Below are 16126 nucleotides of genomic sequence, written 5' to 3'. Positions count from 1 at the left end.
TACTTACCCTCGGAGATAACTTAATATTCATATCCCATTGACAAGTTAATAGCAAAATATTCTTCACAGATATTTTCACCCGTTCTGGGCCATGGCATCTAGTCTGTCCAGTAGACCTACATACATTGCTGAATCAGTGGCTAATTGTCTTAAAGATAATACATATGTTCTTTAATTCAATAACATCACTTTTCTCCCTGCCTCTGTCTTCTCACAGACACTCTACTTTTGACCTTTGGGCTTGTATTTAAGTTTTGATGCTGTTTCATCTTTAGTGATATAATTAACTTTGCAGCATTCCCTAGTTAACTTACATGGGTGAAACTGCTTTTCACATATATAAATTCCAGAGACAGTAGATATTGTTTTGCCACTTCTCCTTTAATTAGACTTCACCTTTGATGGATAGATTTACAGAACTCATTGTCCTTGTTTACTTCTAATATTTGCATAGTATAGATATATCCATTTTCCATTGCTTCTGTAATAAATTACCACTGAGTCAATGACTTAATTTGACATTGATTAGTCATCGTGCAATTTTCAAGGTCAAATGTCTGAAACAAGTGTTGTGGGAACCATTATGAGTTGTTAACATGGCTGAACACAATTCTGCATCTACAAACCGCCTGCTTTTCTTAGTGGATGTCTCTAGTTCTACACCTGTGCTCCATTCTCATCCAGGAGTGCAATCTGCTCTATGGACTATTCTTATTCCAAATAAAAATTACCCCAACTCTTCTCCATGACTGTGATCGTACCTCCTCTTCAACCATGGCGAATCAGCTTTTCATATTTTTTTTGCACAGATTATCCAATATAACATCTAGAGTTTAAATTTTCTAGTTAAATGAGAATTATCTTGATCCACTTCTTCTACAGGAGAACGGCCTGAGGATCAGAACAAGGACACATTTGGGGAGTCACTATTTCAGATACCATAATATCTAAATGCAATTGTGCAATATTTTGTAGAGTTCCAGAGTACTGATTTTCCTTGTTAGGTGTTTAAAAAACTCTTTCTTAGATTCTCTTTCCCCTCCCTTTATCTTGCACTTGTTGTACATCTGCTTTTGTTTTGCATGCAACATTTTACTCCCTTTCTCAAGTTTAGGATATCTCATGCCACAGGTAATTTGAGGTAGCCATTTAAGAACTATTTGGCATTTTGTGAATTAAAACAAAGTTAAGGCCAATATTATTTATATTTAAAATATAAGAAGATTAATGAGAATGCATATGTATATAATCATAATTCTTAGTCAGGAAAATTCAATATCAATATTATTAGAATTATTCTTGTAGGCTCGAGATATGATTCATTAGTTAAGAGCACTGAATGGCTTTTCCAGAAACGGTTTTAAATGAGAGCACATACAGAGAAGCTTAGAACCATTTCCAGTTTCAGTCCAGAAGACCCAAAACCTCTCTGGCTTCCATGGGTATTGCATAAAAATTGCTCACACAGCTGGGCAGTGGTAGCGCACACCTTTAATCCTAGCACTCAGGAGGCAGAGCCAAGCAAATCTCTGTGAGTTCGAGGCCAGCCTGGTCTATAGAGTGAGGTCCAGGACAGGCACCAAAACTACACAGAGAAACCCTGCTTTGAAAAAACAAAACAAAACCAAACAAATTGCTCACACACATCCATGCAGACAAAACACCTACATAGATAATAATAAAGTAAATTTATTGTTATTTTTATAATCTAGTCAGCAAAATGTTGTTTTTCTGTGTGTAAAAAAGTTAAATATACATTTGGTACCTGAAGTATTACTTATATTCTCCTCTCTATACCCATTTTACCTGAATCATAATCTTCTATGCTGTGAAAATATGTGAACACTTTATTTTCCTTCAAGTAAAGCATGTGTATCACCCTATAATTAATGAAGGTTAAGAAATGAGCTACATAATTTTCAAGATCTTTCATGATTGTATCTAGTAGATAGATTATGAAAAGATAGATAGATAGAGGAATGATTACATAGATAAATATTCCAAACTAGTTCTTTCATGAAAGAATGAATGTCTCATCATAAACATTAGAGTCACTGACATCATCTATTGTTCTATTTTCTTCTATATATTAAGGAAACATATGTATTTTAGAAGTTGACATCTTGCAAAATACCTAAGTGGTATTATGAATTAGTATTTAATGGTATTTCATTCTATTGTTCTACAATAGTATATATGCATTATTTTATAGAGTAACTCCTTACATGAATGTGTGAAATATTTGGTAAATAGCTGAAATTATGAAGTAATTTAAATGGATATAATAAGGGAAGGAATGTGTAACAAAAAGACTTACAAAAACCAGTCAGATGTCATCAAAATGAACATGGTACACATAATACATAAAAAGTATTGCTAAGTGCTTTGCACATAAAATGTACCTCATTCCTCCTTCAGTGCTGCATTATTTTCTTTATCTTTGGACCTGGAAATTCATCAACAACCACATTAAATTTGTTACCATAGCTTTTTTTTTTTAAGCTTGGAAATCCTTAGTGCACTGTGGAAATTAATTTTTAAGGTAGCTTCCACAATATTTTTATAAAAAGTAAATGAGATATACACATAAAACTTCCCTAATATCATCTGACTTTTTTAAAAGTAATTTTCCTCCTTATTCTTGGTGAGATTTAACCGAATTTACTTTGGAAATACTTTTTGTGAGATTGTGTCATTATGTAAATGATACCCAATGTTTTTTCAACATGTAACAATGATCTGTGTCTTCATAACGTGTCTTAAATAATTGTACAAATTTATTTTTGAACACCTTAGATTGTCTCCTTCAATCTCAAAAACATACCAATTGAGATTTATCAGGATGATTTGCTGTGTCCATCGTTACAATAAATGGTGGCAGACACTGAACCTGAAATCGAATGATATGATCAAGGGTTTAAAACTTACATGAATCAGATAATCATTGAAGTATGAATTTACTGTAAATAGATGTATTGCATTGAGGTTAGTTTCAAGAATCTATTAGAAAGTATGCTAATACTTTTGTTATGATTAATGTTTGTTAATTATTTTTAAATTGTACTCTAAATACCTATAAAGACAGAAGAGATATTAAATTACCCACAATTTGACCAAGCTCAATTTTATACACTGAATAAAGGTTCATTAGCTTTATAATTTTTCATCACTTTGATAAACACTTGAGGAAGTAACATAAATTAGGGGAAAATTGTTTCCTGAACTTTATTAATCATAGAAAATTTTATCAGAATATCACTTAGCATCAGCATTTTCTAATGGTTTTAATTCTTTCAAATAGAGGAAAATTCTTAGAGGAAAATGATGCCAAGAGCAAACAAAGTTCTGTTCCTTGAATCTCAAACTTTCTCTCTCTCTCTCTCTCTCTCTCTCTCTCTCTCTCTCTATATATATATATATATATATATATATATATATATATATAAATTACATTTTTGCAACATTTCATTATCTAATATTTTCATCAAAATGTGGATAAATTACTGCCTAGACTTGTGGAAAAACTCTTATTATTAATTACCCAATTATTTAGTAAATTGATAGTTATATACAAATGTTAATGTATGTATTTAGTGCATATATATATACGTACATACATACATACATATACATATATTGTGTGTGTGTGTGTTTGGGAGGTAAGAGAGAGAAAGATACATACACAGAGAGAGCAACGAGTAGACTTCATATTTAAAGACAATTTCCATTCCATATAATTTACCAAATTATGGTTTTAAATTTGCTTGCAATATTACTTCATTATTGTTAGTCTTCCTGAGTTCTACAATGATACACACCTCCTTAATTTCTATGACAGGTGACTTGTAGCTTTTTCATTTTTTCTTAGACTCCTATATAATTTTATTTGTGTCATGGATTTTGGAGAAATAAAAAGCTTTTTATTTTGTTGCCTTATCTCAATTGATATTTTATTTTAAATATATTCACATTTGGCTTTTTTTATCTTTGAGTGTATTTAATTTTTGGAATCTACATTTGGAAAGTTAGATTATTTGTTATTGATATATTTGTATAATTCATTTTATTACTGTTATTTTTAATTATGTGCATGTTCTTGTGCATTTATACAAATTTGATTTGATTGCGTGTATTTGCATGTGAGTGCAAGTTTCCAAGGAAACCAAAAGCATCATATTCCCTAGATTTGGAGTTACAGGTGAATGTGAACCACCTGGTTCAGGTGGAGAATCAGAAGTGAGTCTTATAAACAGTAAACAGTATTAATTTCTTTGATGCCTGATTTATTTAGGATTGTGCTGATGAAATTCTAAATATTTTTGAAATTTTTAAGCTGTTCTTTTAACACTGATTTTTATGCTGATGTCAGTTGCAGTATGAGTAATCAGATCGGTGAATACCCTGTCGTGATAGAGCCTTCATCTAGTGACTGATGGAAGCAGATGCAGAGATCCATTGCCAAACACCAGGCCAAGCTCCAGGATTCCAGTTGAAGAGAGAGAAGAGGGACTCTATGAGCAAGGGTCATCAAGATCATGATGGAAAAACCTACAGAGACAACCATATCAAACTAGTGGGAATTTAGGAACTTTAGACCAATATCTGTGGAGCCTCCATGGGACTCAACTATGCCCTCTGCATAAGCGAACTGTAGCTTGGTCTGCTTAAACGGCCCCCTGGAAGTAGGTTCAGGATGCATCTCTGGTGCATGGTTGGCTTTTTGGAGCCCACTACTTATGGTGGGACACCTTGCACAGCCTTGATGCAGGGGGAGGGGCTTGGACCTGCCTCAGCTGAATGTATCAGGCTCTGCTGACTCTCCAAGGGAGTTCTTACCTTGTTGGAGGAGGGAATGGGGGATGAGTTAGGATGGGAAGGCTGGAGAGGCAGGAAGAGGGAAGACAAGGGATCTGTGATTGGTATGTAAAATGAATAAAAAAATTCCTTCATTAAAAAAATAAACAAACATTGCATGGTTTCTTTTAAGTTCAAATGTGTGTTGGGATGATCTTGTCAATTGGTCTTTTCTAATAGAGGGGTATGGAAATCCAAAGGTCAGAACAGATTCATCTATTTTTCTTAATGTTTCTGTGGAACTCAGTTTCACATGTTTGAGTTTATACTTTATAAATTAGTATGGGTTCTTATAAAGTGTTTTTTTAATTGAGGTTTCAGTAGTTAAGAGTGCATATCACTTTTGTAGACAATTACAGTCGGGTTCCCAGCACCCACAGGGGTGGCTCACAACTGCCTGTAACTCCAGATTCTGAGGTATCTGATACCTCTTGCCTCCAAGAGCACCTTCACTAACATTCCATGCACAAACACCCATAATTAAAAATAAATCTTAAAAAGTAATAATTGATCACAATTCACAATTGATCATAAAAGTATCTTTCAGTGTCGTAAGTACTTTAATGAATAACAGTCACGTTATATATATTTTCACAAACAAATGACTAGCTGTTTCAATATTACTTCCTTCCTGTTCTTTTTTATAAATTAAATTTAGTAGATCTTTGTGATATAAACTACATTTTAAATATTTGGTTACAAAAATTCAATTATATAAGCCAGTAAATAATATTATATTCAATCTATAAATTCTATTTTTATGCTACTCACCACTACACTAGCTTATAAAATTCTGTTTCAAGCCTATAAAAATTTCATTACCCAGATATTTTGATCCAAATACTTATGTCTTACCCCTTAAACAGATCACAGAAGTGTAATGTACAATATAATATAGGCTTGAGCTCTTTACAATATTTAGTAACTAATTTTAATCATGTGAATAAAGCAAGGAGTACCTGTATATGAAATACTTTCTTCCTTGTATTTAATTCTCCTCATTTTTTACAACCAGACTTCTCTCATACAATCCCTGTATTGCACACACATTAACATGAGCTTGTGTAATTTCTACTAAGTTTCCTTTCAGATGAACAAAACACTTTCTCAGAAGTAGACAGTTTTATGCAATATTTTAAAAATTATAATGCTGAAATGTCAAACTTTTATTAGGTAAAAATATCATTATTTTGTCTTCATTAGTTATGCTGTTTCACTAATTCTTGGTCTCCCATATCATAAACACATACATTACCATTTAATCTAAAGTTGATCAGCCATGAAAATATATACATGTAAGTAATATTGTATGGAGAATTCATATGTATTTATTTCGGAATACACTCACACACAAACAATTACCTACCACACATATATAAAAACAATTAAAGATAAAGAGAACATCAATTTGAAAGAGAACAGGGGTAAATGGGATGGGTTTAGAGGTGGAATGTGAAGAGGAAATAAAAAAGTAATAACATAATGTCAGACACAAATTAATTTTAGATTCAAGTGTTCATCATTGTATTTGAGATTATGAGTAATGTGATCAATGAATAGTTATTCCCCTTTCTTGTGAGTTGGCGGTAAAATATATCCCAAAAGTCTTTTTGGTGTAAGAAGGTACTCTATAGGCTACCAAAACAGCAATGTGGACACAAACCCCACCACAAAACCTTTGGCCTATAATCTTTCCTACATGTAAAATATGCTAGGGCAATGGTGGCACAGAATTTGTGGAAGCCAATGAATTTCTGATTTTACTTAAGGTCCATTTCACTATAGGAAACCCATGCCCAATGCTACTTGAATCTAGAACCAGAGACTAGATAGCCCAGAGACCCAGGGTAAAACCAAACATTATTGGTCTAAAAAAATTTTCAATAAAATGATTTCTAATTATATTCTTCTATACTCATAAATTAGTACCTTATCCTGTCATCATCAGGGAGGCTTCTTCCAGCAGCAGATGGGAACAGATGCAGAGACCCACAGGTGGACTTCATATGGAGATAGAACCTAAATGGGAGGTCTCCCATTTGAGCTCAGAGAATACCAAAGAAGATGAGGCAGAAAGATTGTAAAAGCAAGAAGGGATGGAGAACACCAAGATTACAAGCCCTTCTGAATCAACTAAGAAAGGTGCAAAGGAGTTTACAGAAACTGAAGTAGCAAGCACTGGGCCTACATGGGTCTGCATCAGGTCCTCTGTCTATAAATTATAGCTTTATAGCTACTAGCTTAGTATTTTTATGGGACTCCAGACTATGAGAATGAGTGAGTCTCTGACTCTTGTGCCTGCTCCTGTTGAGTTGCCATGTCCAACTTTGATATGATAGTTTTTGCTTCATTTTTCTATATTTTATTTTGTCATGTTTGGTTGTTATCCCTTAGAAGCCTGTTCTTTTCTAATGAGAGAGAAAGAGAGTGGACCTAGAGGGGAGAGAAGATGGGAAGGAACTGGAAGGAGTACAGGGAGGGGGCCTATAATTAAGATATATTGTATGAGGAAAAAAATCTGTTTTCAATAAAAGAAAAAAAGGAAAAAGCAGTTTAATTTCCAATGAAAAATTATTATTTGACTATAATATTTATGCCTGAATATCAAAAAGGAACTTTTATATGTGAACATAGTTTACAGATTATTAAACTTTGCAATGTTATTGCTATACAGCAAATATCAACTTATAAACCAGTAATAAATGCTGCACATACTTGCAACTATATATTGTGATATGTGTTTTTATGACTAGATGTATCTAGAGGAATTTGTATAAATACATAACTATTTATGATGTATTTCATCTGTATTTCATATCTATGTGATCTTTCATTAAAATTCAATGTAAACATTTGTATTCAAGTCAATTTTGAGTAGAGTTCAATGATCAAGGTAGAGTCAACTTTTCACAATTTACCTTTAATTGTGTTGGAGTATTAAATACAAGAAAGCATACAAATATTGAGCAGCTACCCTTGGAATTGAAACAATCTCACTTGGGAGAAAGAGGGAGACCATAGAAGCTAATGAGATTAGAGGCTAAGAAAGCTAACAGAACTTGGCATCAAGAGGTTCAGAATCTACAAAATCCATAATGGTGATTCACAAGCCATCTCCCCAAGGGTATGTTGCAGCAAAGGTTTGCTGAAGAGAAGATACAATTTGATGTATTTGATTAGTAGTCAGGAAACTCCAGAGTGATGGGACTTTTGGTGATGCCTTTGAGTATCCCATGATCTTTGATCCTTTTTAGTCTAAGTAATCTCAATGATCTCTTCAGTTCACCAAGGGGGACTTGGGTCGAGTAACTTGTTTTACCTGAGTTTTGTTTTGTATTATTTGTGTGTGTGTGTGAGTGAGTGTGTGTGTGTGTGTGTGTGTGCCCTAACACAGGTGAATAGATATTTATTCTTATCTCCCCAAAAATCACAACGTGTAGGCACAAATGGCTACATAAACATATTGCCATAAATTATTTTTTTAATTTAATTTAATTTTACAATATAATTTAATTCTACATATCAGCCACAGATTCCCTTGTTCTCCCCACGCCCGGCCCCCTCCCCTTCCCCTCAGCCCACCCCCTATTCCCACCTCCTCCAGGGTAAAGACACCCCCGAGGATTGAGATCAACCTGGTAGACTCAGTCCAGGCAGGTCCAGTCCCCTCCTCCCAGGCTGAGCCAAGTGTCCCTGCATAAGCCCCGGGTTTCAAACAGCCAACTCATGCACTGAGCACAGGACCCAGTCCCACTGCCTGGATGCCTCCCAAACAGATCAAGCCAATCAACTGTCTCACCTATTCAGAGGGCCTGAACCAGTTGGGGACCCCTCAGCCATTGGTTCAGAGTTCATGTGTTTCCATTCATTTGGCTACTAGAAACCCCATCCAATGACTGAGGGAACTGGATGCAGAGATCCACGGCTAGGCCCCGGGTGGAGCTCCGGGAGTCCAATTGGCGAGAAAAAGGAGGGTTTGTATGAGCGAGAATTGTTGAGACCAAGGTTGAATAAAGCACAGGGCCATAAATTCTTAATATTTAAATTTTTTATCAGGAATAGAGGAAGCCAAGCTTTTCCATGTGCCATTGAATAATATTGATGGCCAATTTCTCAAGTAAAAATTTTAAAGGTATTTGCCTTGTAGCTAGGAGTCGGCCTTGGGAACCACTCTCCAGTCCAAACAGGAACATTGATCTTATAGAATTATTTCTAAGTCATATATCATTAATAACTCTCATCACAAATGATATTTTTCTACTTTTTGACTATCTGACCAATTCTGATTAGAACTCTTATTTTTTTTTAAAAAATATGGTGCTAATTGATCGTTATTTATGAATCTGGAGAAGCATCATTGTGCTTGATTCAGAAACTCACACACACACAAAAAAAAGTAAGACTTTGTTCCATCCTTTCGATTTAAGTTCTGTCACACAGTACAGAAGACCCTATCATTATACCCTTCAAAGTCTTCTTATGTCTTGTCTTTTACATTTTATTCCAACAGATGAAAATGGTGAATAGTTACAACTTTGTTGGTGAATGCTGGTGTTTATGTCCTCTGCTCCATTTGTCTGGTACTTTCTGAAACCAGTTATTCTGTTTCCTCAACTTATGATCAATGCTCAGTTAAGAACTTCATATTCTTGGTTTCCTGTATCAGTAAGAAGAAAACAGCAGTAAACTTATAACTTTTAAATATATCATAAATTTTATCGTTCTTTCAAGGTCAATATAAAATCAATTGAAACAACTGCCAAGTGTGTTTGCAAACAGAAATCAATACAGCAGATGCTGAGATTGAAAGCAACATTGTGATAACTCATCAAAGAAAATGGAAAGGAGAAAAGTTCACTTTAATTCCGCTGGGAAGCATAAAAATACATTTTTTGCTGTGAGATTATTTGCAAGTTATATTTAAAGATACCATCTCAGTGAATATTTATGTGCTGTGAACATGACTCCTCTTTTAGTAGTCAGAAATTTGTGTTCATCTGTCACTCACAGTGGCTACTTCAAGACTTATGGCTCGGAAAACGTCATTGAAACTTTCTGCAGCTTTGTTCAAGGGTATTTTTTTAGTATACTAAAGGATATCCTGAAAAAATGCTATATAAATTTTATACCCCTCTTTCAGAAAAAATGCAGCAATAATAATCCAAGAAACTTGAATTCCTATTTTTGGAAGCAGGTGGTGTAGAGATTGAACATAAATAACATTTTAGGACATAAAGCATCTATATACCAGATTACAAGTCTCATATTTTTAACTACAAATAAATTCTTTAGAATTGCAGAGCTAAATTTTAACACATGGCATTTGTCCCTTGAAATTTTGATTGCCACGTTACAGAAAAGGTTCAATGAACACTCCAAAAAACTTTTAAGTATTATATAGCTCTCTTAGCTACCTAACATTCAAATCTACATCAATAGCATTTAAATTAGCAAGGTATATCACAATTTACCAAAAATTACAAATTGTTATTAGCTAAAATTCATATTACATCTTCATTGTATTTTTACCAAATGTTAGTTTGTTTTCTAAAACCCTAGTTAAGACACAACACTGTTATAGCTTTGAGTTTCACAGCCTTAGTTGTTATACTCTGCAGACATTGTAGTTTACGGATGATCTTAATAGGTTTGAGGTTTGGTCTTGTATATTTATTGTAGCTCTCTTTTGTATTTTACTCATGAACCTGCTGAGTATAAGTGCTTTGTTTGTAAAATGAGAAAGGTATATCATACTATTCTGCCATATACTAAAAAAACTGTTACTAATAATTGATCTTGATGATGACAATCTTGTCAAGACAGCACTTCTCTGGTTGTTTCACTGTGAAGCAAGAAACGTTTTCTTGCTTTTCACGTCATCCTTTGTAAGGTGGTCACTATTTACAATGTATAATACAAAAGAGAGAAGCATCCAACTTGAAATACTTTTAGGATTTACTTTCCAAGCATTTTTGATAATTTTTTAATCAACAGATATTCATGGATATGAATAGTGTAGTTTGGATTATGATCTGATAGTATGATTTGTTTTGTTACTAAAGTTAACACTTTTATCATAGAATTGAATAGAGGCCACAAACAAACCCACACAGCAATATCCACCAATTTCATTTTGAAAAGTGTCATACTGAAACTTTGGAAAATAGCTGCTTTAACCACCTGAAATCTGGTGGTTAACTAGATGATTATACATAGAAGAAAGTAAAATGAATGAAAAAATTTTCTTAATTAAAAAAAGGGGAAGCCAGGAGGTGATGACACACGCCTTTAATCCCAGTACTCAGGAGGCAGAGCCAGGTGGATCTCTGTGAGTTCGAGGCCAGCCTGGGCTACCAAGTGAGTTCCAGGAAAGACACAAAGTGACACAGAGAAACCCTGTCTCGAAAAACCAAAAAAAAAAGGGGGGGGTGAGGGGAACAAACAAATAAATAAATATTTTTAAAAAGAAGAATGAAACTATTTTTCAATATCTTACACTGAAAGAAAAACAATCCCAAATGGAGTAAAGGCTTTATTATAAGATCTTAAAATCTAAAACTGCTAAATGAAGTCCCACGAAAATCAGTCCCAGATGGAGACATAGTTAAGGACTACCTACAATGACAAATTGTAATATGGTTTGCTGTAGACAAACTTCTAAACGGTCTTATTAAATAAGAAACACAAAGCCAAATACAGAGTTAAAAGCCTAAGAGATCAGAGCACTAGCGAATAACCTTTAACTTACCAGCTGCTGCCCTCCTTCCCCTGAGAGAGAGACCTTCTCCTGTGTGACCTGTCTTTTTATTGCCTTTCTGTTCTGCCTTCTCCTTGGCTCTAAACCCAACCACATGATTTCCTTGTCACTGCCCATCTACACAGACCTCCAGGTCTCTATGGTTGGTACTGGGATTAAAGGTTCAGGTCATCGCTCAGCTGAGTCCTTGAACACACAGAGACTCTGCCTGCCATGTGATTCAAGTAAGGGCAGCTGCCACCACCACCGGACTTCTGCCAAATGGCTTGCTCTTAGCTCTGATCCCCAGGCAAATTTATTTATTAACATACAAATAAAATCACATTTCAGCACAAATAAAATATCACCACAGCCGGGTGGTGGTGGCGCACGCCTTTAATCCCAGCACTCGGGAGGCAGAGCCAGGCGGATCTCTGTGAGTTCAAGGCCAGCCTGGGCTACCAAGTGAGTCTCAGGAAAGGCGCAAAGCTACACAGAGAAACCCTGTCTCGAAAAACCAAAAAAAAAAAAAATCACCACAATTCACTAGAAAAACAGAACTTATAGAATGAATGTACATAAAACACGCACACACACACACACACACACACACACACACACACACACACAGGATTTATTAGAATAGCTTACAATCAGTGATTCATCTAGTCCATCAATGGCTGTCTACCAATGGAAGTTCCAAGAATCCATTTGCTGTTCAGTTCATAAGGCTGGATGTCTTAGCTGGTGTTCAGTATATGCCAGAATTCCAAAGAAGTAGGCTCTAAAGTCAATGAAGGAATAAACATTCCAGTGATGGAGAGAACAGGCAGACAAAGAGAGCAAGCTTCCTTCTTCCATGTACTTTATATAATGTAGCATGACAGCAAAAATTATGGTCCAGATTAAAGGTGGAGCTTCCCACCTCAAAAGATTTGGATTAATAGTAGGTCTTCCCACTTCAGATGATTTCATTCAAAAACTTCCTCACTGGTGTACAGAGCCACTTGGAATTGGTTAATGCCAGATGGAGTCAAGTTGACAACCAAGAATAGCCATCACACCCAAAAGGCAACAGAACTAGCAGCAGTGACAGAATGTATTATGCAAGCTACAGGCCGAGAAAATACATCAGTGTTCCCTTTGTTTCCAACTCTGCATCCTCCATTACCAACCGGCAAGACAATATGTACACACTGGTGCAATAGTAGCATGAAGGTAATTGGGTAACTGATTAAGTTGGGTTAGGATTTGAGGCATGCTCCACAGGAAGAAATTCGTGTCTAATACTGTAAACCTGACCACAAGAACATGACTTGTGATGTCATAGGCTCCAAGGAGGAACTTACCACCGTTGTTTTGCTGAATGATACATTGTCAAACTGTCTTCTAAATAGCTGTGCTTATATCCATAGTGTTGTCTTCTATCTGAAATAAAGAACATTCTTTGGGAAGTAGCCACCAGATAATACAGATATTCATAAATGGTGAAAATACAGGGAATAAGTGACTACTGACTGCCCAAGTATAAATGGAACACATATATCAACATCACTACTCCTGTACCAAGATTCAGAATATCATGGAAAAAGAGCCAGAAAATGGAGAGGAGTGCTGTGAAATGTTCTCTCTGGATACCTCATAGCCATTACACTCATGACATCATCACAGTGTCACCAGTTTCCTGTTTTAAGATCAGATAACATTCCAACTGTCAACACTAATTAAGTGGGTTATTAATAAAAGAGGAGAGAACATAAAGGGGACATGGGGTAAACTGGGAATTCTTAGAAGAGACTCAGAAGAAGAATTTCAGGGTACCTGAAGAAAGCAAAAAGAGAAAATAGTGGGTGAATATGATCAGTATACATTGTTGATGTGTATTAAATTAACAAATAAGAAATAAAAGATACCCAAAAACAATTTAACTGGGAGTTTTCCATTAACTCCTATATACATCTGACATATTCCTGCCTTTGAAAATGGACTTTTTGTTCTTTAAACATTTTTATTATTTGCAACTACATGATTCTTTGGACACATTGTTTTCTTTACTGGATTTTCCTTTAATTGTTATTTACTCTATGATATCCTTGTACTTGCTATGTGCAAAGAATATTATAAATGAAAATCTACATATAAGATGTCTTATGACAATGGGGAGTGAATGCTTATAAACACTTTCAACAGAAAATAAACATGTGAAATCTCGTCCAAGTGCATGCACATAACCTATCAAAATGCAACATAAGTGGGTACTACTTCTAAAATTTACATTCATTACCACATGAATCATTCCAGTCTTCTCATGCAACTGATTTGCACCCTATAGTGGTTGTTTGAATGAGAATTGTCCCCATAGGTGCATATATTCAAATACTTGGTTCAAGTTGTCGGAACATTTTGCAAAAGATTAGGCTGAAGGGCCTTATGGGAGCAGTAGCATCACCAGGGAAGAACTGTGCAGTTTGAGAGACTCACACAATTCCTAAGGTGTCTCTCTTTTGCTTTGCGACTGTGTCTCATGATATGAGCCTCCAGCCACTGCACTGGGGTAATGTGTGCCTGTTGTCATGCTCCTCTTCCTCATAGTCATAGACTCCAACTCTCTAAAACTATAAGCCCCAAATTAAAGACTTTCTTCTATAATTTGCTTTGGTCATGGTGTTTTGTTATAGCTCTAGGGAAGTAGAGAAGACAGAAGATGATACTAGGGGGTTAGTTCTGTGACAAACCTGACCATGATATTTTTTTGGAGGAATGTGGAAGACTTTGGGAATTTAAAATAGGAAATTGCTTCAACACTTAAGTGGTATTAACAGGCCATCCTATTAGGATCTTGGGAGACAGTAGTAGCAGAGCAATTGTGGACTATGGAGGCCCAACTAAAGAGGATTCAGAGGGAAACATTAGTAATTGACGTAGTGACTATCCTTCTGATAATTTGGAAAGGAAAATGGCTGCTTTCTGCCCTTGTTATAAGAATATGCCTGAGGCTAATGGGGAAGGTATTGGACTAATTTCCTTTGAAGAGATTTCATGGCATCAAGGTATTGGCTTTGTGTGTGGTTATTAGTAGTCACTCATATGCAGATTTACAATAAAAAAAAACAAAAACAAATAAGGCAAAAAGAAATACAAAATGTAAGCCGGGCGGTGGTGGCGCACGCCTTTAATCCCAGCACTCGGGAGGCAGAGCCAGGCGGATCTCTGTGAGTTCGAGGCCAGCCTGGTCTCCAAAGAAAGTTCCAGGAAAGGCGCAAAGCTACACAGAGAAACCCTGTCTCAAAAAACCAAAAAAAAAAAAAAAAAAAAAAAAAAAAAAAAAAAGAAATACAAAATGTAGAGTATAAGGAGCGAAAAAGCACCAGAAAGTTTTACGTTGGTGTAAAATGTACTGTGCTAAAAGAGGTGAGAAGATTAAAGAAAATTCTGCTCTAAAATGAAACAAAAGAAAGTATACCCCCAGGGCAAGACTCCACCCAGCTAAGCTTCAAACTTGTTAAAAGTAAGTGCCGGAGGAATTTTATGGTCCTAACAAGTCACTGCAATAGAAAGTTTATACAAATGTGATTCAGAGCAGTCTCCATCCCAAGCAATCAGTCAGGACTGGCAGCGTCATTTATGGGATGTGAGTCATGAAGGATACCGGACTATATGTGTTGTGAAATCTTCTTCCAAGGATAAAAAGAGCAGCTGAGGCCAGGGGTAGGGAAGGCAAGTCCCTGTATGGAAACACTGAGAGACCATTGTGTGAAGTTGTGAAAATGACGCCTGGATTACTTTGGAGACCCCAAGATGCTAGACATGCCTGAGCCATGATACTCTGCCTGAGAGAGCTGAAGACAAGGAGTAGAACCAGTCTGTGGTGACAGCTATGGGACTGGCAGGACACAGGAAAACTTCCTACTACACCACAATACACTTATCTCTAAGTTCTCGAATTTCTTTAATAAAAATATATGAATATGTGTATGTGCCATTCTCCAAGAAAACTTATAAATGACAAATGCTCACATGATATGCACAAAAAATGTAGAACAAAGATGTGTGACAACCTATCAAAGTTGGAAACGTAGAGCTACCTAAGCTCTTTGGTGTCAGGCATGCAGCCACAGGATTTGGGGACTGCCCTGCTGGGTCCTTTGTTGTTTATCCATTTTTCTCTCTTGTTTTTGAGGAAAATCTATTGACCTACCTTAAAATAAATGTATTTCTTCCTTAATAATTTCAAATACAATAGTATGTCCATTGCAAGTTTATCTTATCTTTATTGTTATCATTTCATTTTTTATTTCATTTTTGAAATATTGATCATTTCACTTGTTTCTATGGTGAATGCCCTTCAATAGAACTGGTCAAATACAAATTCCAGTGCATAGTCTCTGTTTAAAAATTCGAAACTCTCTGTCTTTGAGTGTAGGTATTGTGAATTTTTGTATCCTCGAACTTCTTTAATAAAAATATATGAATATGTGTATGTACCATTCTCCAAGAAAACTTATAAATGACAAATGCTCACATGATATGCACAAA

The 16126-nt window shown here is 35.4% G+C and overlaps 1 long non-coding RNA gene across 1 annotated transcript; it reads right to left on the bottom strand.

Annotated features, from left to right (window-relative positions):
• Positions 1–411: 411 nt before the first annotated feature.
• On the bottom strand, positions 412–12372 carry LOC131896678 (uncharacterized). The gene is made up of 4 exons (XR_009375490.1): positions 12242–12372; positions 9386–9511; positions 2825–2890; positions 412–891 (listed from the first exon to the last, which is right to left on the bottom strand). It is a non-coding gene; the product is annotated as an uncharacterized LOC131896678 (long non-coding RNA).
• Positions 12373–16126: the final 3754 nt, after the last annotated feature.

This window comes from Peromyscus eremicus, chromosome 20, assembly GCF_949786415.1.
Source record: "Peromyscus eremicus chromosome 20, PerEre_H2_v1, whole genome shotgun sequence".
Lineage (NCBI taxonomy): Eukaryota > Metazoa > Chordata > Mammalia > Rodentia > Cricetidae > Peromyscus > Peromyscus eremicus.
This window is presented reverse-complemented; position numbering and strand designations above follow the sequence as displayed.